Consider the following 23,902-nt stretch of genomic DNA (forward strand, 5'->3'; position numbering starts at 1 on the left):
TATTATCTCTTATATATATTATGCATGTAAATATGCCACATAAATGACAATTTCAAATTCCCATGAAAACCAAAAGTATATTTGTCCAATCAGTTAAAATGCCCTTGAATTATTGAAAAAAACCCCTTACTGTTTGATAATATTATAGTATTATGTAATTTTTCTATCACTTAAAATTCTAAAAAAACAAATTAGCAAAATCTGCTAAACTATCAATCTGAAGTTATAAGCAAAGTTTAGTCTATTGCAAGTTATAGGACCCAACAACAGAAAACAAACCTAGAAGTGAATCTTTAAGATGTTCCTTGCCCTAGGAAAATATAATTATGTACGCCCAGCTTTTTTTTTTTTTTTTTTTTTTTTTTTTTTTTTGCTACAGGTCTTAAATTATAAAAATGCTACAAGCTGGTCAGTATATAATCATTATTGCAGCTATATTTATGGTCCAATCGAAGTCTCACATGTAATCTTATTATATCTTTTAGCCGGAAAGAAAGGAAAAAGCAGGTTATTCTTTTTGAAGCAAGCTACCTGGTTTTGGAGAGTGTTACTAGTTCCTAACCAGCCCTTCTTTTAGATAACACATCTCCAGGTGTTTCAATCTGTTCCTGTTAATTAAGTTTTCCAGAATTTTTTTGAGTTCTAGTCTTCTTCATGTGCTTCTCTTGGCTTTGCACAGACCTCAACCTTTTCCAAAAGTTCAGTCTCCAGAACTTATGCCAGGAATTCATCTATGAAGACAGTTATTCCTCACCATGTATTTCTAGAACTCTTTATTTATAAATGTAATTTTTAAAATGTATATAGCAAATTCAATATTTGTTATTGTATTGATAAACACGTAAAACACGTAAGAACTTATTTTTCTTTTTAATTTGTAGTTAACTGAGTTAAGATTTGATTTATAGCAACCTCAGAGGGAATGCTACTTTATATCTCTTTTAACAGTAAGCTGATAATAGCTATTCTTTTAGTAAGGCTACCTGAATAAATTTTCATCTTTCTTGTGAAATTTTCACTTAGATCTCCATGCTTCCCAAACTGACTTGTGGAAACATCATACAAGACAATGACAAAAGTCTTAGTTGGGTAATGATAGTGACATATATATTTTCTTCCTCTGTAAGTTTTGTTAGCCTGCTCTAGAAGGAAATGAAATTGTTTTGATATGGCTAGAATAAATTCAAGTTGGCTATTTCTCTGCTACTTTTTTCCTCCATATGTGCAAATACAGTTTATTTTATTATCTGTCCCTGTGTTTTTCTGAAAACTAAAGTTATTGTTGCATGCCTATAATTCTTCAGCTGCTTCCTCTGAGAGCCTGAAAATATATTCAACATTTTTCAGTCTTCAGGAACCTGGTCTGTTCTCTGGATGTTCTCAAAGATAAGTGTTAATGAATGCATAAATATGTCAAATATTTGAAAAATCCTGGTTTTTTCCAAGTAGTCTTCAACTGTTCCTTACCCACTGCACCCTGACTCTTATTCAAACTTACACAGCAATTCCTGATGTGAACTATTAGAAGGACAAAGATACTGACCTATTATTCTCATTCCTTCAAGAATCAATATTCTACTTTGTTTTCCTCCTCCTAGCAATGCATCTACAGTTTAATTGCTGTTAAATTATTGCAATGTTTTAAACTGGGTAAATCTTATACCTAGTATTGATTTACCAAATTCTTCAAAGGAAGAGCCTGAAAACTCAGAGCAACTGTAGCAATAGAAAATATTTAAACCATTTTGATAAGAAATCATTGTTTATCAAGAGAACATTTCAAGACAGAGGAGAAAATGGCAGGTCAAGGGTTTTTCGTCAATTTTAATCATGTCTGTGCTTCAGGCACTTCAAATAAACCTGCTGAGGAACTATAGCTCAGTGAATCCGAACAAACTTGAAAAGAAATACTTTCAAGAACCTACTGCTCACAGCTGGAGATTAATTTCTTCTTGCCCACTGTTCCTAAATTGAAAATCACCTCTTCTCAGTACTGGGAACACCTTAGTAACTTTTACTGTTTGGAAGTTGGAACAAAGTCTCTGGGAACACAGAATAACTAGCCTGCATATGTAATACAATATTAATATTTACTGTGAGACCACAGATAATTTGATAACATAACAAATAATATGTGATACTTTTCCATAAATGGAGAAAATTCATGATATGAAAATATTAGCCAGTACAACAAAATACACATATATTGACAAAGCATCGATGTACCCAGAAGAGCTGTATTAGATGAAATTTTCTGCCAGCTATATGCTTTATTATAATAATAAAAACAAATTATATTATTTTATACTTTTTCCCTGCAAAAATGCAACCTAAAATCATTATGGAAGTTAATTTGAATAATATTCATTAATGTTCTCTTTCGCTATAATTATGTGTTTTATAAATAGTGTAAATTGGGAAATTGTTTGTTTCCATCCTGAAAAAAGTATGCAGTGATAATAAATGGATTTATTAATCAGTTGTAATTAAAAAAAATCCACAAGAAAACATCCAAACAAGTATTTATTTTATGTTTTTCCTGGGACTATTGTGTTGTATTTACTGACGATATAGAAAGTGAGGCAATCAGGTTTTGGTTACACAGAAATGTGTTAAAAACTATAGCAATTTATTTTTCCAGAACTATTGTACAGAACAAGTGACTTTTCCCCTTGTAGTCTTTTTAAAAACATATTTCAAAATATGTATTTCATTATTATTTGGGATAGTAACATCCTACCATAGTACAATTCCAAATAAAATTCTTTAAATATCATAGGTAAAAGTTAGAATGCATCCTGTTCTGTGCATCTGTAAATTTTTTTGGTCATGCCCCAAGTAATTTTTATTGATTATTGCACACTCATTATTGACACACTGATTATTGCAACACAGAAAACAAAATCACTTGACACTTTCTAAGACCTTTAATAATAATGTGTGTAAAGAGAGGGACAAAACAAATGACCACATATAAATCTGAGGCCTCAGAAATGTATCTTCAATGTGGTGGACAAAGGTAATAAAATCATATGCTAATACAAATTATTCATAATATAGGTAGCCTTCAAACTGGAATGCAAAGGTACAGGTTGAATGACAGTTTTTAGCACTAGCTCAATATGAATGGAACCATTTTTCAGTTGAAAATATGGAAATCTAACAGCATGTAAATCATGGTAATAGCTCAACATTTACAGAAGGAAATAGTAACATGAAAGGAAAAATCCTCAACATTATTTTTTATTTATGTGTTAATTGATGTGTCAAACATTTCTTATCAAGGGAAAGGCAAGGATTAGTTAGTGTTTGTAAAGTCAAAACTGCTTAGAATCAATTCGCTCATCATTCAAAACTGTCAGGTACCACTGTCCTTACAAATTTGTTTACATAAGTTACAAACATTTTTAGTACTTTAATAAAGCAGTGGAAAAATGTCTATCAGTTTGCTACATTCTATCTTATTGGTACATTACTGAGCTAGGCTTTAAAGTATGCATGTAAGTGGTTTTAAAAAGACTGTTTCTTCCCTGGACCTTCAAAATTTATTTGGAAATACTGGAGTGTAATACTTTTTGGGACATTTCAGTATGTAGTTGTAAAAAGCAATATTTCAGCTAGAAAATTATTACAAAAATCCCATTAATATGATAAATTTTAGACATGGTCATATCTTTTAATTAAATCACATCAAAAAAGCTGACTTGAACTTAGTTAACTATGAGGTACAACTGAAGAAGTTTCCTTGATCAAGCAGAAGATCAAAGAAAGAATGAAATTGCACTGGCTGGTAAATTACTTAAAAGCTGTTTTAATTAAAGAATAGTACCTAATAATCAATTTAATTGTGTTAAAGTCAGCATCTAGCTGATAATAAAGCTGGGTTATATAATCAACATATTCTCTATAAGTTGTATTTACTTTTTATTGATTTTATGCAGTTCTGGACACAAATTTGCACTACAGAGACTTGTGGGATAAAGCCAATCTGTATTTTAAATTTAAGCTTAGAAAAATCACTCATTTAAGAATAAAAAGAAGGAGGAAGAGGAAAAACAAATAAAAACCAAAAGACTTCCACCTTACGAAAAGAAGTGTGTTATTTAGAAGCCTAACTCTACTATCTTTACCCTGACTTTCCCTATTGTTAACTTAATTCCCATAGTCAAAAAATTTTTTGAAGAAACAAAACCAAGGCATATACACGAGACTGAAATTCACTAAAAAAGTACAATCTTTGCATAGGTATTGACTATTAATATTTTCCATACTGAATTGTTGTTCAAATAAGCTCTGTATTCTTCTGTTTCATTTAGATTTCATTTCAAAAGTATTTTAAAACTTCTCTAAGGTGAAACTTTTTTTTTTAAATGAACTGGCAACACACCTGGATAAAAAAGAGTTTTGGCTTACAGCAGAATGGTATATGTAATCGCTTTCATGTCTTATCTTGCCCCAGAGAAAAGGCATTTGCATGATCACTCTAGGCCAAAGGATACCAAGTTTCTCTTAGGATTTCACGCTGTAAATAGGTGAGGGATTTTGAGAGTCTCTCTTTTGTTTTCCAGGTTGAATGTAACTACATATAGATGTGACAGCATGGCTGTATGCTCATGGAAATAAATGACTTGTGATGAGAACAGGGACCTTCCAACCATCTGAAAAATATGTGCACCAGTCATCTCTCTCAAACCAATTCTTGATAACCTTCTAGAAATAGTATAGACACAGTTGCAGCTGCTTCACTGAGTCATAAGGGAATTTCTCCACCCCTCCCCATAAGTGCAAGTCAAGATGACCTCCTCTTTAAGGACAAATGTGAGAACACAGATGATTGACACATTATATCCATTTTACTTCTTTCTTTGAAATTCAAGGGTCCTGATTTAGGCGGCTGATAAGGGGGGACATTCATATCCTCTGAACTTGTTTTCAAGGTGGGGCTACTGGGAAAGCAAATATTACAAACCAAACTTGGCACATATTGGCTTCAGATTCAGTTCTAAAATCATGCTGTACTCTTCAGTCTGAATACCTCAGGTGATAAATGCTATTCAGACTGGCTGAAGTTACCATGTTTCCTATATTTATTTCCAGAACTTTTGACTATACTATCATCTGACTGCACCAGAGAAATCTAAAATGTGCCCACATTAGGCTGACAGTGTATTGGGGTATCCTAGCCTCACTGCAAAGAATCCCTTCAAGGTTTGAAAATCAATTCTTTCACTCACTTGTTTAGAATACCATGTGACTGTCAGTATTTTCTGTCTCACTGTGAATCATACAGAATAAGTTTAAAGAATTATAATTAATATGCATTAACAATAAGCAGGCATTCTGCATATCAGAAGTACAAGGAAGTATTGTACATTATTATTGCTTTGCATGTCACCCAAGAAAGTCTTCCTACATAATGCGGAAAATAAGGTCTTTTTTATGCATTTATGCTCCTTTTATGTCTTTTGCAGCTTTTTTAAACATTATTTTAGTGTAAAGAGTATTTAAATTGAATATAACATCACCAAAAATAACCAGGAATTTCAGCAAGAGTAAGTGATTTGAGGAGCAACTTTTTTTTCAATATCTAGTAAATTATAGGCAAATCTTTCTTGAAAGTTTGCTTACTTCTGAACTCAAGAACACAAACTTTGACTGGTGATGGGAGAGAAATTAGAATGGGGGAAAAGTTTAACTTCTATTTTGAATTAATTATTATTTACCTTTCAAATTATGATAACTGATGAAATTTGAATGGCATGCAATACATTTCTTAACTTAGGCCACTTCTTTTAATTTCATAAGGGTTGATTTATTATCAAAGAGTGAATTAATAATCAGTCATATTGCTATCAATTTTTTGCAGTCTTTTAACATCACACTTCCTATTTACTTTGTTTTGTTTTATTATAATGTCAATCCTCCTAAAATATCTACTAGAGTGGATATTTCCATCTTAGGAAACTACTGTGTCTTCATGACCCCTATAAAAATGGTAGTGTGCAATGTTGATTAGCATGAAAGTAATTTACTTTTTTTTTCTCTTTTTTAATCGGTTTATTTCCCAGAATTTACTTGGCTTTTGCCTCTCCTAATTCTGTATTGACCACTAAAATATAATTGATCTTCTGCCTCCAAATTCCTGCTGTTTCATGAGCTCTGTTAAGATTCAACATAATCTATTTCTCACTGATGTTGAAAAACATAATAAGGTCACAGCAGGAAAGATTTAGCTTCATTAAAACATTATTATTATAAAAAATAAAATGATCTAAAGTAAATTGGTTTTGTCCTTGTGGTACAGTTTGAATATATCCACATTAATCTGAGCATATAAAGCAGCAATAAATTTGGTAGTTCTAGTACATTACAAATGATTCTCCTTATCTTTCATTTCCCCATGGGAACCTGTAATGGCAGGTGAACTTTGCAGGTGATATCTACCTTTGTTGGATAAAAAGATATGAAACCCCTCTGGAGGAACCAGAAAACATATTCAATAGAAATGTTTATTTCTGTCTCTAAATTTTTTTTATTTTGGCTGTGTCTGACTAATGTACATGACAGAATTACATAAAAGAAATCAGCAAGCAAGGAAATTAATTTAAATTTTGACCCTCTTAAGCTTTCATTTACCATCAAAACCCATAAGAAAAGGAGTAGGCATAGGATTGAAGATAGAGAGACAGTGGTTGTTCTATTAATCTAGTTTAACTGATAGTAAAATCTGACAGAACAAATTACAAGTTGCGGGTAGAAAGGCTTATCAATTCATTACTACTTTCAAGGTTCTTCCTTCTCTTTCTCTTTGCCTTCAGCTGCTGGCAAAGGATAGGCTTTTGCAGTTCAATTTTTCAGTTTATTTTTGACTGCTTTTAATTAAATTTGATGGCCTGCTTCTGCACCAGGGAAGTTATTGGAATTGCACAGCATTTTGCTGTTATAATGATGGCTCCCTTGATGTCTGTTCATTATTAACTGCTTTTCAAAATGCTGCTCTCAACTCTCATTTTATAAATATTTAAATAACTGTGAATTTCTATAACATAAATATCTGGGCCTTAGTGATAGGAATTCCATTGCCTATTTAATATGTTTAACATAGTAATATGATTTTTAAATAAAGTTATACATTATAATGTTAATTGGGAAAGTGTTGTCTGTAAATCATCTTACTTGTAAGTTGTCAGCAGAAATGGTAGTCATATTTCAAAGCAGCAGTAATCAATGAATTAGTCAGTGGTTTGTGAACTATAGCTTATGTGACTATAATTTTCACACATCTTAATTATTTAGAGCAACAGAAGAATAAGTAAATAATAGAAAACAAAACAGAGCATTTATAATCTTTGCACTACAAATGATACTAAAATCTTGAAATTAACTTCAATGTCTTCTGAAACAGATTTCTATTTTTAGTACAAATTTACCAAGGGAAAAAAAAAAGTGTAGACCAAGTAAAAATTCATTATCATAACTTTGAGTAACGGGAAACAAGATATTGTTTACAGCTACAGCCCCTAAATTCCTGAAACAGGCAGGACTTTGTTTTTAAAATAAAGTACTCCTTTTGACTACTACTGTTTCGTGGATCAACTGCTTGTCCTACCTTCCATGGGCAGGGAGCCTTAAAAAAATATAACGCTCTCCCAAATACTATAGAATAGAATTTGGACATCCTTTCTGAGCTGACAAGTTCTTGGTTCTGGAGACAGTAACACTGTCTCCAGTGAAAATCCTTTTACAGTAGGAATACATTCATTATGGAAAATATGGGCAAAATGTGACATAGCACTTTTTTTGCCTATTGAATACAAAGTGGAGAATAAGAGGTAGTTTGTCATGCAGTTCTAGGAGCTTAGAAGTAATTTAGAACACTTATTTTCTAGAAAACAGAACGTTTAAATTGTAAACTTTCTATCTCTTTGCCAAAAGGCTTATCTTTTATTTGCCAGTCATCCTCATTACTTTTACTTCTCAGGTTTTATAATTTTTTTTCTGTTTTCTTTCATATGAGCTAAAATTTATACTGCCTTCAGTTTTAGAAATTACCTGCTGCTGCTAGTTCCTCACCTATTGTTTTTACTAATTTAAAGAAACGTTTGATGGGGTTTTTTTTACCTTTATTTAAAGAAAAGAGTAATCATACATAAAAGGTAGAAATTCTTATTAGTTAGAACTATGCCTTACATAATCAAAGTATATGTGTAGGCTGGCCTTGTATAATCATTCTGAGATAGCCTTTCCATATAAACACACTTAAAGATAATTTAAATACTTCAAAAAAGATAAACTCAAAGTGCATTTAATTCCTCTACAGATATTCAGAAATGAAATGGCTAATGTTTGGTTAAGATTAATTTAATTTGTTGCTTAATATTTCTCTACACTGGATGCATTCACATGACAACTGAAACTAAAAGGCATAGAAATTCTCCTGCATGACAGGAAGGGTCTTAAAAAAGGTAGTAATATAGTTACAATACTGCAAGTGTGGTGAAGGTATTTTTCATGAAGGCAACAGAGTCAGGTGTATCCATATTTTGTTTAACAGTGACAGCTATGATCAATCTGTCCTTAAAGACCTTTGTCCAGCCTAATAATCTATACATACCTCCGATATCCTTTACATTCTACATATTCAAAACTTTGGAATAAGTTTCAAATAAGTCAGTTGTCCTCTGTGTTTCACCTCTTTATAAATCCTGATATTTCATGACATATTAGGAGCAAAAGATGTGACACCCTTAATTTACTCATGTTTTAGAGTTTCCTATTTTCAATGATGTTAATATAGCCCCTTCAATTTGTCACCAGGTGGTATCCCATCTGTCATAGACAAATCCTCCAGAAATGTCATACTACTGCTGGAAACCTGTCCATCATGATCCAGCTGTCCATTAGGATGGGAAGAATGCCAGTGTTCTGTCCCTGCTGATTCTCTTGCCCTCTACAAGGACTGCCTTAAACACTTCAAAGGAAATACAAGTTGAAGAATTTTCTGCTCATTGAAGATTTTCCTGGTCATCTAGCTAGACCAGCATCTCTTCTATGTTCAGCCATATTTAATAGAAGCATAACTTTTTCCTTGTATTCTCTACTAAAAAAGAAAATTGCATTTAAAGTAACAATTACATAAAATCAGAAAATCTTAATTATTTTATCAATGATTTTGTGTGAAAATCTGCTATCCTTCCAGCTCACAGTGTACAACCTTTCTGGTCAGACAGAAGACAGATATGTACTACCTGTACATTTTTACATTTTAAGCTGAATTCACATATATGGTGGTTCCAGACCATGTGTCCTTCGCAGCCCTGAGGAGCAGAGGAGAATAGTTGAAGAGAGAAAAAAATGTAATTTCAGTCTGAAGAGTTGGTTACAGACAGTGAAGCCAAAATGAGTGAATGTAGATGTAATCTATGAATCTATTATTTAATCGTCACTCTTCAGTCTTTTTGTTGAATATGAGTGCCCACATTTGGCATTCTAAGCTAATAACTCTCTATCTGTCTAAGAACTCGTTTGTGGTATGCTGCAAATTAAAAATTCAGTTTACATGTGCTCTTTCAATGATGATACAATAGGTCAATACTGAAGTGATCCGCCCTACAAGGACTGAGTTTCATGGGGAAAACTAAAACACACCAGGTCTGAGACAAGTTTCACACGGATTTGAGAAGGGACCTCCAAATATAAGATGAAAAAAACCAGATGCATTAGCTTCTTTCTTGGAGCATTGCTGAATTTTTCACAACCTTGCTAAACATGTAGAGATTGAGAGATCAAGTGTTACATTTACTGCTAAAATGCTTTGAAGCTGTAAAGTTTTAAACATTATTTTTTTTGCTGTAATAAGCAGTGATGTGTCTGTGTGCATGTAGGCTGCTTGACAATCTGACTGACACTATTTGAATGCTAATGATTTGCAGAGAAAAGCAAACTAGATTGAAACTTTAAAAAAAAGGATTTTTAAAAAAAGGACATCATCAAACTATAACAGTTTGTGAAGTTTGGACCAACCACAGATAAAATCCAGAGGGGTTTGTTTTTGTGAAATATCTGTTTGGATATTTGATTTGCATTGTTAAGAATTAATTCAGAACTTCTTTCTGATGAATTACTGCAAATATTCCTGAGTGAAGGAATCAGACTTTTCTTTAGAAATAATTCAATCAGCAGCTATAATGCTATGGATAATGCATTTATTCACATATGAAAATAAAAATCAAGAGCAGAACGGAAAGAAATAAGAAACCTAATAGCTTTCTGAGGATGTCACTTTTAGATATTATTATCTATTTAATTTACAGTTTGAGTCAAAAGGAGATGGGAGAAAATGAGATATAGAGACAAGAATGTTTGCTTTTATTTTCTGTTCTAGAAAATCCGAATAATTTGGCTGCAATTAGAACAACAAATAGAAGTATTTTATTCCAATTTATTTAGGTGAGCACAACACAATTTTTATGCCTGCTCCTACATTGAGAGGAAATGAACTAACTCTTTATGCTTAAATGTTTACTTCTAAATTTGAGTAAAGCAAATTACAGAAAAGTTGCAGAAGAGGATATGCAAAATATAAAACCTAATAAAAATCCAGAGATTTTCAGATTAAGGGAGGGTGTCACTTCCTTTCATAGTAAATATGGATATGTCAGCAAAGTAAAACATTTAAAAATGCCTTAAATTAGTAAATTTGCTATTTCTACCAGTTCTGGCATTTTTAAGTCTCACATGTAAGAAATTAAGGTAAGAGATAATGCTTTATTTAATGAGTAGCTAAAATTTTCTGATAGATTTTTTTTTTTACTAAATCCTGTTCTGTAATATCCACAAATCACATAGTTAACACTGGCTGCATAGAGAAGATTATTTCTTTCTCATAATGACAATATATCAGTCTTCAGAACTAGGACAAGTACTTACAGACTGAACAATGCTTACTGGAGTAAATAAAAATTTCACTACTGTCAGTAGCAGACCACAGGTATTATGCTCATTTTGCAAACTTTCCGAAATTAAGTTCATCAGTCTCACTTTGTCTGGAACAGCTTTCAGCTGCCTGAAGCTGTTTTAGATATCATCTTTTCTCCTGACCTGCCTGTCTCTGTTTTGTTTTAGTTGGAGCCTTTGTTGACTTTTTGGATGGTTTTGGGTCGGTTGACTGCTTTGGGATTTTTCTCTTTTTGTATGTGCATGTAGGAGGGGGTTGTTTAGTTTAGTTTTGGTTTTCTTGGTGAATAATCATAATTTTAAAGAGAGTTTAGTAACAAATATGTGAAGTCTATGCAACATCTATGGGATTTTCATAATGTTTTGGTCAAGATGGCTTGCTGGTATGAGAACAGAGGCTGTTTGGAAATGGGGTGCAGACTAGAGTGTAGAGGAGCAAAGGGGGTAAATAACAAAAAAAGTGGTTCAGATTGTACTGCAGTCTCTACAGTTATAAAGAACTTATGAAGCTTTGGATTAAGAAAACTTGATTCTTATGGGCCACTTTAACAACCCAGACATTTGTCAGAAAGATACAGCAGCTCACATGAAATTCAGCAAGTTCCTGGAATGGGACTGTTTCTTTATACAAAAGTTAGATGTATCAAAAAGGAATAAGGCACAGCTGGATTTGTTGCTTGCAAATCAAGAAACCCTGCTATGCAATTATCTTGGTTAGTCACAGCCTTAGCTGCAGTACTGTGAAGCTTGGGGTCAAAGGGAGCACACAAGATTTTAAAGATTTTAAGACAAAGATTTTAGAAGAGCAAACTTCAACATGCTCAGAACACAGCTGGGAGGTATTCTGTGGAAGCTTTCCTGGAGGAAAAAGGAGCTGGTGAACGCTGAGAGTGTTTCAAGAATGCACTTCTGGAAGCAAAAACCAGTTAATCCCCTTTAAAGATAAGGGAAGTAGGCAGAGCAAGAGATCCCCTTGGCTGAACTACAGGCTTTTGAGTCTGATCACAACCAAAAGAGAAGCATATCAAAAATGTCAAAACAGGTGAAGACCCATTGGGAAACACAAGAGCATTTCCAAGGTGTACAGAGATGCAGTTACAAAAGGAAAAGCTGGCTAAAACTGGTATAGACCAGAGATGTCAAAAACTACAAGAAACTGTTCAATGACAAGCAGAAACAGAAGGAAAATGCTGTCCTTCTGTTAAATAGAAGAGGTGAATCAGTCACCAAAAATGCTGAAAATGGAGAGGTTCTCAGTACTTCATTCACCTCTGTCTGCACCAGCACTGCTTGACCCTGGGAACAAAAGTCTAGGTTGAAACAAACACAAATTCCACTTTCACTGAAGGAAGAGTTGGTGGGTAAATTTTACAGCAACTTCACCCCTGCAAATTGTTGGGCCCTGACAACATCCGCCCAGGAAAATTTAAAGAGTGACTATAAAGAAGTTGGAGACTCCTTTTTCAGAAGGAGTCATTTGGAAAAGATATGGGGTAACAGGTACAAGTTACTTCCAGGGATGATCTTATTATATGCAAGAGGAAATTTTTTTTTTCAAAACAATCAGACTTCTGAAAAATCTCTCCAGGGAAATGGTAGATTCCACAGAGTTGGACACTTAAAATTCAGATGGACAGGGTGTTACTCAATCTTGTCTAGACCATGCTTTTGACAAGAAAGTTTGCACCAGGTGATCTTTGAGGTCCCCTTCTAATCTGGTGTTTTATAATTCTGATTATGGAGAGTTATCCTCCAGTAATATATATTTTGTTTATTCTTTAGAGCAGAATAGAATACTTTAGTTGGAAGGGGTCTACAAATATACCCCAATTGCTGAGCCACTTCAAGGCTGATCAAAAGTTGAACCTTGTTGCTAAGGGCATTGTCCAAACACCTCTAAATACTGACACAACATCAACCACCACTCTACTTTCCAGGCTTGGACCACCCACTAGGTAAAAAATTGCTTCCTAATGTCCAGTCTGAAATTCCCCTGTCACAGTTTGGAACCATTCCCACTTGTCTCATTACTGGATCCCAGAGAAAAGAGTCAGCACCTTCATCTCTACTTCTCCCCAGGACGCTGCAGAGAGAAATTAAGTCACTTCTGAGCCTCTTTTCCTACAAACTGGACAAGCCCAAAATCCTTAGCCATCCTTCAGAGGACATGTTTCCCAGCTTTTTCATAAGTTTTGTTATCCTCCTCTGGATATATTCAAAGATATTAAAATCCTTTTAAATTGCAGGACTCAGAACTGCTCCAACCTCTGCAAACATTCTTGTTGCTCGAGCCAATAGAACCTCTCAGTTTGGTGTCATCAGCAAACTTACTTTCTTTCCTTATGCATAATAATAACATCTGAACTGGCAATAGTATTTTATTTAGACTTCCAATATTTCAATTATACTACTAAAAATGTAGTTTTTACATATTAAATTGATAACTTTTCACACCTAAGAAGATTTAGTCATCTTAGCACACAGGCAAAAAAGACTACATAATCTCATGTAGGAGCTATGTGATATTGGGGTATCTTCCATGCAGACAAAAACTTCTAGGTAGTTTTTATAGAGAATATGTACAAAGATATTTCCAGAGGCAAATCACCTTACAAAATCTTTGATAGAAGCTGAAGTACGCTATGGTCTTGTCGATAATTACTTTGATTTCTAGTGCAGGAAGCAGTGGTTTATCTTGAGTAAAAGCTGTATACTTTAAAAAAAAAAAATGGACATAACAAGATATTTTATCCAAGCTTCACCTAGGACACGACTGAACAGTTTTAGCTGAAACTTTAATGTTCAACTGAAGGCAAATAACTTTGCATGAAAATAGTCAGCTTGAATGTCTGCACAAAGCTCTACTGAGATCAATTTAGCATGAACAGATAGGATCTGCCCAAATTCATATCAGACATAAACAAGCACACCCCATCCCAGAACTCAGTCAAGGATATTACCTGATTTAAAAGATACATAAGAATTCATATGATAAGATGTGTGTATCATAGGAAACAGAGATGTGTGACAGCTTTCTTGTAACACCAGTTTGTACAGTATGACAAAAAAATAGCAGTATTCCCAACGCTATAAATGTTTTTTGTGGGGTTTTTTTGGTGTTTTGGTGGGGTTTTTTTTGGTTTTTTTTTTGGTTTTGCCCTTTTCAAATACAAATATTTGTATGTGAAAGTGAAAATGGACTACTTGTTTTCTGTATTACTGACAGCCCTACACAAAGGGCAGCTTCATTTCTAAGATCCTAACACAGGTTCTGGAAAAATACCTATCTCTCTCGACTTCCATGTATTTCCTATAATACATTGGGGAAATCAATTGCTTTTTCTCACCTGAATTTCACATTTGCATAAAAAGAAGAGTAGTTTCACTCCACAGCAATTATAAAAATAGAAGATGTCAGAATTCCACATGCAGTGATATTCATGTTATTATATTCGCACGCCATCTCTGTATGGTCTGCTCTTGGATTGCTTCATTTATTGAGTGGTTTGTAAGTGTATTGCACATAAAGTACATTAACCATCAGCAAATTCTGCACTTATAAATATGCAAAATACTTAAAATTCTGTCTTTGTAGATGTTCTTGTTTCAAAGACTTTTAAGAATATGCTATTTACATAAATGTTCTACTATTCAGAAGATGTTTTTAAATTTATGTAAAATGCTCTCAAGCCTTAACTTAAAAATATTAACAGACCTTAGTTTAATAACTGTAGCCAGAATTTTCATCATGTTTAAGGGAAATCAGTTTCCTTTTTTGTCTAAATATAACTTTTAGACTCATTAATGATGAACAAACACGAAACAGTTTCTTACCCTGCTGACAATACCATGTAAACAACAGCACCAAAACTGGTAACAAGAACTGTTGCCCCTACTCACTACCTGCCAATTCAAAACACTAAAAAAGAGGGAGAAGCTAAGCTTTTTTCTTGCCCTTATTTATGACTTGAATCAATCCAGAGAAATGTCATCAGCACATGCACAGTTTCTTTTTTCTCGTGTCTAAGAGAAATGTCAGTTCAATATGTCTCTAAATTCTGTTATCTTCAGAAATATAAATGGAACAATAATAAGAGATTACAAGATTAAAAGACAAATCACAACCAATTAGACCTTGTCAAATTTTGTCATGACACAGGAAAGCTGCTAAAATGTTAACCTTGACCTTCAGCATATATTAAAATCAGGGACTATCAGCTGATAATCAGTTAAGTGCTCTCTGTGGAAAGAATAGAAGACCTCGCCCAGTGAGGGTACTAAAAGCTTGTGAAAATCTGATCCTGATGTTATGCAGATGCAAAGTGTTAACCTTTCATAGAGATGAAGTTTGAAATCCTGGAACAAGGGTCAAGATAAACAGGTTCCATTTTTGGCCCAATAGCAGATTCCTAATGTCAAATGTTCACTTTGCTGTGACCTTGTTCCCAAATGTACAATGAATACAACACTATTTCTTTTCCTTGCCTTTTACTCTATCACTGGGACAAGGATGGCCTAGAAAGAGTCTAAGTATTCTGGTGTCAGGGTATTTTAAACTACTGTAACTTGAGCAGCAATAGTTGTAAGCTTTATATCCTTCATTTTTCTGGGTTGTATTTTTGTCACTCATTTTTTAAGTATTAAGTTAAATTGATTAATATACACATATTATATTTTTATTCAAAAATAGTCTCTTGCCTTAGCTCTTGTACTTTGCTCACTAGAAGTACTTGTGAAATATATAACTTAACACCCTCATTTTTCCTGTCTTTTTTTTTTTTTTGTTCCAGATTAAATAAATATCATAAATAATTTAGTCACACTCTCATCACACTCACTTCATTCTGAATTTTTTTCATCACATGCTAGTTAATATTTGGGAACAATTTGAATGGTACATACTGAATATATGTACCAATGTAAAAATGAACCCAGGATACTCTTAGCTGTGGTCTGCTACAATAGGCATCATGTCCCCAGTCAAGCCTGAATTTTTGAATTTTCACTTATTCTTCATACTTTGCCTCAAGAAGGTTACCTTGACATGCAAAATAAAAAGAGGTCCATATGTTACGGTAGAAAGCTATCTCAATATCTCACAGGCTTTCTTGCAATTAGTCTCCATCCTCAGACCACAAAGCCCAGGTCTAACTCCATTACATCACTGTCTATCTCATACTCTGGTATGCAAAGCCTGCCAGATGTGATGCCACAGTATGAACAGCATAATAAGGATGGCTTCATCCTTGCTAATGCAGTCCAGGGTATGAAACTGCTTTTTCTGAGTCTACTCAGAACAGTAGGCTGCCTTGGGAAGAGCCTAGTGGCTCCAGAGGTCCCAGAGCCATTACTGCAGAGCAGTTTCCCAGCTGGTCAGCATCAGCCCATACTCTTGCTTCCAAGATGCAGCATTTCACATCCATTTTCATGGGGTTCCTGTCAGATAATTTGTCTCTGCAGAAGCCCTAATTTCTACTATGTTGATCTCTTCATGAACATTTTGGATCTTCTGCAAGCATGATAAGAGTGAAAGCTGCACCACTTTTGAGGCTATTAATGAAGAACATTAAACATTACTAGTCATGGTATTTATCCTAGACAGAAAGTACAGCTTCATGGTCACTAGCTGGGCTTTGTATTATGGATCAAAACAGTAAGTGATCCAGCATCCAAGCCACTTTCAAACTCTAGGTTGTTTATCTGGTTCATATTATCACCTACTTGGTAACAAAGGTACTATGAAAGCTGTATCAAATGAGTTTGTGAAGTCAGGGTAATCATGTCTAGGCATCTTTGCCTATCTACTATCTTCTCATTAAGGCTATCACATTGGATAGGTATGATTTGCACAGAGCTAGATTTGACCAAATTTGTTAAGTAATGAATCTTTGCTCTAGAGCCACCTCTGATCTTCAGTTCACATAGCAGGTGTTCAAATATAGGATGTTAGTTATCTGTCATATGTGATTATTGTGATAGTTCTAAATTAATAATTTCAATTTAAATAACAAGTAAGAAAAATAAAGCTGTAATAAATAACTATGAACTTAAAGGGAAATGTATACCATTCAAACTCCTCATCAGAGTGTTGAGGTTTGCTTTTATTTATCACTTTGTTTATTAACTCTGACAATTCCATAAATTTTTCTCACACCTGAGAAATATTTTGAGTTTGTGAGACACACAATTTCAGGATGAGGTAGTAAATAGAATGGATGAAATATTCAGTAAAGTTTAATGTATAGATAAAGAAGTACTGGTGTTAATTTCACCTTGCATATGATTGAATAAATAGGTAACATCCGTTGTATTTCCACATTGCTTCTGCTTATTATATATGTGTCTAAGAAGTAAAATATTTTTGCTGTTTGAGAACTGGATAATTTTTTTATTTCTTTGTCTGACCTTAGAATACTGAAAAATTGGGTAAATAACTTTTAAAAATATTCTTACTTTTTATACCACTAATGACTGATTTGTGCCAGAAAACAGAAGAAAATTATTTGTTTTGAATAATTCACTTTTAACATACTTTTTTAAAAAAAAACAATCTGCTCCATTCACAAGAACTGAAAATTGTTAACAAAAAATGAGTAAATTGGCAACTAGAAAAATTATGTCTATTTCATATATGTATATCTAGCAGTCTCCAGGATACCTAGGCAATGGTCACAAGGTAATTATATGTAGCTTGAGATCTTTCCCCTCTGTAAGTATATATCCTATTCGAGAGTGGCTTTTGGCAAAGATATGTCTAAATCATAGGGGATGTTGCTCATTAGTTGCTTCATCTTGTCTTTAATTAAATAATTACAAACAACTCTCCTTCTCAAAGTCTCAGGGTTTTTTAGTTAAGTGTAAGTTTAGATTCATCTTTTTGAGTAGCTACTAACAAATATAAACACACTTTATTCCATACACTTGAAAACCTGTCAAGAGTCCTATTTCTTTTCTTCAATGTAGCAAATACTCTATATGAGTGATAACCTACCTTGGTTTGGATAGCAGTGGACCACGAATACACACACACATTCATGCTTGTCAGTATTTCTAATAATCAGCAAAGCAATTGATGATCCAAGACATATTCTAACAATGAAAATAATTTAGCTTCTCTGTTACGGTTATGTCTATGCAAATAGCTCTAAATATTTTGAGCAGTTTTCAAACTTTCAAGTATTTTAATAATGTGAACTAGTTGTTTGTTTTGCAGTGACACCAACATATTTTCAGATATTCAACAATTTTACAGTAGTGTATCTCTCTGATAAATGAACATATTGTATTAATACTCTGCCTTTACAACCTCTTTGTTTCTTCTTCCCTTTCTCTTTTTCACCCTTTTCTTCCTTTCCCAGGTTAGTATCATCTAGGTTTCTTAACAGTTTTCAAAGAGGAAAATAGATTTTCACCGAGAAATTATATTGTGAGTAAAATGCAGATCTGACAAACGGAAAACCACCCCCTTTATCTTCTCCACAGTTTCCTACTAGCTATAAGAAAAATGAAATTTTTCAACATATATCAGGAAAGAAAACAAAACTGTAAATAGAACTGAGATACTGGTGTCTATGAACATTAAAAAGCTAAGACTAGAAGGATGAGAGGTGCACCTTAATGTGTGTGCATATTCCTGTGTGCATGACTGTAGTACTGCTGTCACCTTCACTATGTGAAGGATAACCTGTTCACCTGTTCACCTGCTTCTTACTCTGTCCTTTACCCACAACTGTCTCCCATGAGAAATGCAGTGGCAAGTAAGGTTAATTTAATTAGCACCCCAATATTCTTACTTAGGTGTTTTTCCCACCAGTGTTTCTTCTACGTCAACAGACTATTTTTTGTCTAGATTTTCTTGATCATTGACTATTTCCCCCATGTTTATGTTTATATTTATGTTTTATAATAATCAATACTTTCAGATAGTGCTTTTAACTATCTAGAAAGGAAGAGGAATCAGAATGAGATGGCATGAAATTTGCAAAATAACGTTATGAACAGATGAAGTTACACACTGATTTAAAGATATGTTTAAGAATTCTACAACAAGGGAAATCAAAGTCCTCTACAGTGCCATAGAAAGTGTATTTTTAATTTGTGTTTGTTGACAGAATTCAGAAGGCTTTGTAAATTTAGTCTGAAATTAATCTCCAAATGTGTAAGAATTCACTTACTTGGAGTTGAGGCTGATCAGTTCTGTCACAGCTGGTGCCAACATTCTGTCGGTCAAATTCTTAACTGCGTTGTAAACAGTGAGGAAAACAGTTGCTTTTTACTCCCGCCTGGAATGAAATATAGTGTCAGTTACTGTTTTTCTTCCCTATCTTCCAAGTGCAAGAAAACATTTATTATCTTAGCCTGTCTCATTAGGGGGTCATCAAAACAGTTACACAAAGGATAGAAGCACAGTTTCACTCTTTGAATTTATCCTTGATTGTGTGATACAATATACATATACATAAGTTATCTAAATAATAATTTTTTGGTGTAAATTTATTCATATATATATTTATTCACATAACTATGCATTTTGAAATGTTGATGCTGAAGAAATTAGTCAGAAAATTTAGCAGCAGCAAATAGAAGTGTTTCAGAGCAAAGTGGTTTAATGTAGATATCTAAATAACAAAGTTTCATTTTTATTTTGATCTTGAAGTACCATTTCAAAGTTTCTTCTTATTACAGACTATAGACTTCATATTTATGAAAAAATTATTTATAAAACAAAAGGTTAAAGAAAAGGTCTCTCAATTTAAATTGCTCTCTATCACCTTTGGAAGGAAATGAAGATAAGAAATCCTAACTGACTAAAAGAGAAACTAATGTATATAATATAATATAATATAATATAATATAATATAATATAATATAATATAATATAATATAATATAATATAATATAATATAATATAATATAATATAATATAATATAATATAATATAATATAATATAATATAATATAATATAATATAATATAATATAATATAATATAATATAATATAATATAATATAATTAATATAATATAATTAATATAATTAATATAATATATCAATCTACAAGAAGATGGGGAAGAGAAGGTTCTGAAAACCATAGTGCAATAAGTATAAGTTAAGTTTCTGGGGAAAAAAATTATACTATCAGTCTTCATGAAAGCTATTTGCAGGCAGAAAAAGGTCAACCAGTAGCAGCATGGCAACTGTGATATCTGAAGGGACAGAGATATTCACGAAAATATGTGGAAAAAACACAGTGGGAAAGATGACATTTATTAGGCCTGGAAGATGTAAATATTCAGTAATTTTGTTGTCTTGTGACCATATGATATCCTTCCAACCAAAAGAAAACCAAACATATTACAACTCTCAGCTGTATCATAACACAAGGAATAGATTTCTACAGCAGACAAATTTTTCAGAAACTCACTGACTTAAAACAACTTAATAGTGAGCTTTCATGCAACAGTAGCAATACGGACAGAACAGCGGTGTTCAGAAAATCACAGGTGGCTTAGAAAATTTCAGATGTTTATCCATCAATATTCCTTGCTGTAAAGGATATACAGCTTATAAGAAAATGATAGGTTATAAAAAGACTCTACAGGAAGATGGATTAATAGCATATAGTTAGTTATTCAATGCTGTAAATAAATATTGGTTGGAGAGGCGCTGCACATCTGACAAATTTATGGCCTTTCATTTAGAGTGTAAACATTTAGAAGAACTAGACCTTGTCCCATACTGACATTATTTTATGAATTAATGTTATTTTACTGAAAGAAAATTGCACATTTTTATTTCATCAGAAAAATAACTACACTCTAACTTAAAAAACATTCAGTAATGCTTTTCCTGTTGTCGAATTGCTTAAATAATTTTTTCAAAACAATTCAAATCATCTTATAAAATTAATATGCAATTTCCTAACAGCTGAAAGCTCCTTTTACTATGTTCTAATTCTAATATAAAGAAACAAATTCCTAGATATATAGACATATACATATGTATATACATAGAGACATATACATAATTTCAAGAAATAAAAAGTCTACATTATTCCAGGAACACTTTGCAGCTCTGGATTTACACCATTCGTAAACTCAGGATTCTCTCAGAAGCCCTTTGTAGTTGCCCCTTCAGTACAAGCTTTAGTGGAAGTTGCTTATACAGAAATCCTCTGTTCAGACAAATTTAATTTAAAATGCTTATAGATTTGACCACAAATAACTATCAGTACAGAACTGAAAAACGGCTTTTGTTACAATTCCTGTATTATTTTTGAATTTCAAAACATTTATTCACAGGCAGAATTCCAAAAGTGTTTGAACACTTTGTCAGAAACCAACAATTTTTCTAAAAGAAAAGTACGGCGAAATATACCATGTCTTCTTGATACTTTTAGACTGCAAGGGTAAATGAGTAGAATATGCAACTGGGAATTAAATCTCTCCAAAGTGCTTCAAAGATAAATTCACTTTGCTGCGTATGTCATCACAAGTTGCATCTTGAAAACAATTAATAATTTCTTAACAGAAATTATTCTAATGGTGAATTTCCAAACAACTCTAGTCTGGAATTCTCCAAGGTAGAGGAGTGCAGGAGACTGAATCATCACCAGAGGTTAAGAAGTAAAAACCTCTTCTCTTTTGTTACTCCTAACTTGAAATTGGGGAAGAAACTTGTGCAGAAGCATCATGAGATTTTTCTTCCACACTTCAGCTGCTGTAGGAAAACAAACTGGGTACACATTTCCAATTCCAGTGAAGCAAAAGATACTTTCTCTCAGAATATACTTTCCTTGTTAAATTTTAGATTAAAAATTATTTCTTTCAATATACTTAATCTTTTCCTATGTCTTTTCTTGGCTTTTCTTCCCCTCTTTTTTTCCCAGAACTCAGTTTCCCCTTCCCTTAGTTGCACTTCTACACATTTCAGTGTCAGCAAACCTATGAACCTGTTCAACATCTTCTTGCCAATCAGCCCAGCAGCTGTTTTTTTTCTTTTTTTTAATAGGGATGCAGTTAGCGCAAAGTTATTTTTGCCTGTATTTTGCACTTTTTATCAGTTGGGAACAGAAGGAAATATCACTTTAGCTCCTGAATGAAAGAAACAGATAAGCATGATGCTTTGGGCTGTCTGCTACTTCTGTTAGCCACTAACAGAGCACTGAGCATTGCTTCCTCTCTCTTCTATGATCTATGTTGAAATTCCCTGCTAGCAGGCCGGAAACATTTACATTTTCTTAGAAAATAGACTGAGAAAGCCAGATGCCAATATACAGTTGACAGTGTTAGAAAAAAGGTTAAGCTTCAGCATTGATATTTACATATGTGCTTCTGGTCACAATTAATTTCAATGTGTTTGATTCAGACCTATGACACTGCTCTCCAAAGACAAAAGCTACATAATAAAGGAAAGCTTGTGAAGTGCAGTAATATGTCTTATTAGATCAGTTGATCGAAAAAGAATTACAAGATTCTGGCACAAAAATCCCTTGTTCAAAGGAATATAGGGTAGAAGATTTCAGATATGCTAGATGCCACTTGGACATGGATATTATACCTTGTTTGAAAATTTATTTTTAAAATTACAGGACATAATATGAAATCCTGCCTCAGACACCACAGAAACAACACATCAGTGAACATTCCCAATGTTTATGTGATATTCATGATTGCTGAAAAAGGGAAAATAGTACACAAGTTATCCTTAGTAGTGTAAATTAAATTAAAAGGCAAATTGTTTATAAAAATTACATTATATTGTTTTAGCTACCATAAATAATAAAGTTCAGTAAGCCTTTGCTTATTTCTTTGGACAGAAAAGGTGGATACATGAGATGATGATAACTTCCCTTTAAAAAAATTAAATCCTTTTTCTATGTCCTTCCATTCACACCTTTGGGATATGACCCTACCTTATAAAGTCTGTCTGTTTTAACAACTAATTTACATTTACAGTTACATAAGCCCTTCTAACTCTGAAATTTCATCTAGTCCACATATTTTACCTTCATTTGTGATTTGCAGATATATTTATGTGGAAACAGTTAATGTTTCTATTATTCTTTATTATAAAAATGGAAACATCAAATTAATTAAAAAAACCCATCAAATTGTTAAAGCAAATTAATGAACACATATGTTACATAAAATTTTCGTCCCTGAATGCAATACTCTTTTAGAGTAATTTTTGCTTTCCCAGTGATGGAATAATTTTGCATTTGAAAGCTTAATTTCTCTCTTTAGTTAAAGATGTCAAAACATTTTCCATTGAATAATTTCCTACAGACATAGCCATACAATTTAGAAACAAATAAAACAAGAAAAAAAAGAGAGAACAAAAATAAAAGTGTGTTCTCAAATGAAACCTTTTTAGTTCTTCAAGATTTGTGATTACATTTTTAAGTTTTTACCAATAACATAACTAAATTAAAAGCATGACACAGAAAAAGTACAGAGGCTAAAACAATATTAAAATACCCTTAATTTCTGCCAGTACTTGAGCACCACAGTTCCATTTCTAATTGTACAACATAAATTTTATCTGACAACATAACACACACACACACAAAAAGAAGAGAAACATAAACCTATTATCTTTACATGTCACATTAATTTAAGAATTTTTATTCATAACATCAGTTTATGATATTTGCATTACAAAACACTGCAAACCATGACAGAATTTCCTATTTTGTCAATATATTATTAATCACTTTTTAATGTACCTTTATAAAAATTCTATTTATCAGCAAAAATTCATATGCCTTTATACCTTGATTCCCCTTGTGGAAAGAATAATCAGAAATCTATTTTACCTTATCACACTTTCAAGAGAGAATAAATATATTAGTCTCCTGCTGCTCTCAAAGTTGCAAGTTTTGCATCATACTACCTATTTTACTGGCCTCTCAAAACAAATTTTCCAGGCTTTCTTGATCTAAGAGG

The 23,902-nt window shown here is 32.9% G+C and overlaps 1 protein-coding gene across 20 annotated transcripts in view; it reads right to left on the reverse strand.

Annotated features, from left to right (window-relative positions):
• PTPRD (protein tyrosine phosphatase receptor type D) overlaps positions 1–23,902 on the reverse strand; it is a 1,155,490-nt gene that overhangs the window by 837,876 nt on the left and 293,712 nt on the right. For all 20 annotated transcript variants that reach the window (XM_064404736.1, XM_064404735.1, XM_064404734.1 and 17 more), the window contains exon 4: positions 19,131–19,238. The gene's annotated coding sequence lies outside the window, so the exon portion shown is untranslated. The remainder of the gene's footprint in view (positions 1–19,130; positions 19,239–23,902) is intronic.

This window comes from Passer domesticus, chromosome Z (genome assembly GCF_036417665.1).
Source record: "Passer domesticus isolate bPasDom1 chromosome Z, bPasDom1.hap1, whole genome shotgun sequence".
Lineage (NCBI taxonomy): Eukaryota > Metazoa > Chordata > Aves > Passeriformes > Passeridae > Passer > Passer domesticus.